The sequence below is a fragment of the Penaeus chinensis genome, chromosome 32 (assembly GCF_019202785.1).
Source record: "Penaeus chinensis breed Huanghai No. 1 chromosome 32, ASM1920278v2, whole genome shotgun sequence".
Classification (NCBI taxonomy): Eukaryota; Metazoa; Arthropoda; class Malacostraca; order Decapoda; family Penaeidae; genus Penaeus; species Penaeus chinensis.
In genome coordinates this window covers 17,472,651-17,475,150 of record NC_061850.1, presented here as the reverse complement: position 1 = coordinate 17,475,150, position 2,500 = coordinate 17,472,651, and the positions used below count along the sequence as shown (strand labels likewise).

Below are 2,500 nucleotides of genomic sequence, written 5' to 3'. Positions count from 1 at the left end.
GCGCATCTAGTCTAAGTACCTCTCCTGCAATTATCGGGAAACTCGTGGCACATTTCATGTCAATATTTTACCAAGGATAATTCTACTTGCCCTTTCACTCAATTAAGTCTTAAATCGTGATTCAATAAAACTCGCTTTCCCTGCTCTCATTTCGCTCCCCTCTAAGTAATTCCTCATCTGCCCATCGCCCGTCAGCTTTTTTTCCCGGTCTGTATATCTACCGTATCCATCACGTGTCCTTCTGCCCACGTGGCTCCTCCTTCCACTCAGCTTCAGTCCTAACACACCCTCCGTGGGCGAGGGAGAGCCCTGTTTCTGGAGGAGCCTGGTGGGGGAGTAGAAACCCCACCATCCTGCTGCAACCATCAACGTCTGGGGCAAGAAAGGGGGCCGCGGATAAGATAAAAATGGCTGATAAATGTGGCGGCGTGAGTGACAGTTCCGTGTCATGGCTGGGCCTCGAGTGAGCGCCGCCGCGCCGCAGGTCCGATATGAGTGCGATAAGGGAAGGTTTCGGGTCAATATGCCAGGCTGGGCGGGAGCTTGCTAGTACTACTGTACATTTGCATTCCTTATTATTTGTTCCATATGATGTGTCATGATTGCAGATTTTAATTAATATTTCCTTATTTGTATTACTCATTACATTCCTTCCGTCCTGGGAACTATTTCTAACGAGCCAATTTTATTTTCCAGATAAATCGGAAACCTTCACAGTATCCGGAAGATCTGCCAACTCTACGTTTATTTATTTATTTTCACTGAAGCTAGTCACAAGTTACTCTTAAGTTTTGCCGAAGTCTCACGTCCCTCCTCCACCCCCCCCCCCCCCTCCTCCCGCGCAGGACGCAGCACCTTCGCACGAACGCACGGAAGGCGGACGAGAAAAGAAGCGATGGCCAGAGAGCGAAGCCGAGTGGATGACGCAATCCGCAGCATCCAGAAGTCGGCCTCAAGGAAGAGGTTGCTTAAGATTCACCTAGTTTGTCCATCCTTCGTCTCATGTCCCGATTACGAGGTTCAGCGAAAGAGAAACGGGAAAAATGCCATTTCCATAAAGTACACATAAAATGCGAAAATATACACAACCGACATCATCATACTGGCAAAAACACCCAAACACACGCACACACGAACCCAGCTTCACGAGGAGAGAAAATTTACATGAAGAGAGGCATTGCCATGTCATTATGTTGTATTTACTTGTGAATGTCTTTCAATTCTTATTTTTACTACAAATGCTGTAAACTTTGAACGAAGATTTCTCTGCTCGATTTAAAGATGAAGTTCTGGTTTACACCATGTTCTATAATTTACCTCTGTTGTTTGCAATGAGATCTGTAACATGTAAACATAATATCACGCTGAGTATTAATGAATAAAAAGGTCAGCTCAAGGAAGAAAAATATGATATGAGCTTCCTACCCCGAAGATTTGTCCATATAAGGATTCAAAGCGAAATATGAAGGATCTAATAGCACAGAGGCCTTTTGGAAGTCATTTAAAAGAATTCCGTGCGATCCCTAACACCGAGCTCCCGTAGCTACAAATCTACTAATTTTGCATTTTACAAGACCGAATGAAATTAGTTCCCGGAGTTGGGCGGCGGCGGGCCTGCGGCGAGGAAGGGCAGGTGTTCTGCAGTGTCATGGAGGCTGGAAGTTTGGCCATGAAACGTTTTGTAATAAATTGTTCAAAAGTTTCGTACGACGATCGTTTGCTAAATAAGGAAAAACGTGATACCTGGGTTTGTAAAAGACCTTTTTGTATTTCTTACCTAGCTTGGAACTTTCTAACACAACCAAGGCATCATTACGTGAACGCAGAATAGCAGAGAGCCACCCTCCTGGTTTCTGTTATAAGAGAGACACTTCAGCCTTCCGCTGTTTCGGGCTTGACTTCAATGAATACTGAATCAAAGAGCACCTGCCCTTGCCCTTGCTCAAGCAGCGTTTAATGTTACCTCTAGTCTCGAGCCTGACGAACTGGCGAGTCTTCAAACTTGTAGCTCTTAGTCGCTTCTACCCGCCCGAGCACCAGCGACCGACGGCTAGAGTAAAAGGGAAAAAAGGAACACAAATAGTCAAATGGCTGATTCAAGTATCCTGTGCTAACATGTACATACATATATCTTTAATGAAATCATCATGTTCACAGTGTGTTAATAAAAGGAATTTATAATCACGTGATGTTCAATATATCATCCATTTCCTCGAATAAATATGATAAAAGTATAAGAAAATAACATTGAAACAACGAACGATTTCACGTGCAGATAATTCAGACAAATTAAATATCATCAAAGTTACCTGGAAATGAAGTTAATTATGCATTTTTCCTGCAAAAGTTAATAATGAATCAATTAAAAAGGGGAAGGGTGAAGATAGTATACTCGAACTCGAAAGCGGAAGAAAAGCAAAACAAGAGATAAAGAACGACGACACGAAAAGAAAGGAAAGGGAAAGGGAGGAAGAAAAACAGGGACAGAGAAATAAAACAA

The 2,500-nt window shown here is 43.2% G+C and overlaps 1 protein-coding gene across 1 annotated transcript in view; it reads left to right on the top strand.

The window, feature by feature from the left end:
* Positions 1–2,184, top strand: part of LOC125042596 — a 131,571-nt gene extending 129,387 nt beyond the window's left edge. The window contains exon 6 of the mRNA XM_047638336.1: positions 697–2,184. The gene's annotated coding sequence lies outside the window, so the exon portion shown is untranslated. The remainder of the gene's footprint in view (positions 1–696) is intronic.
* Positions 2,185–2,500: the final 316 nt, after the last annotated feature.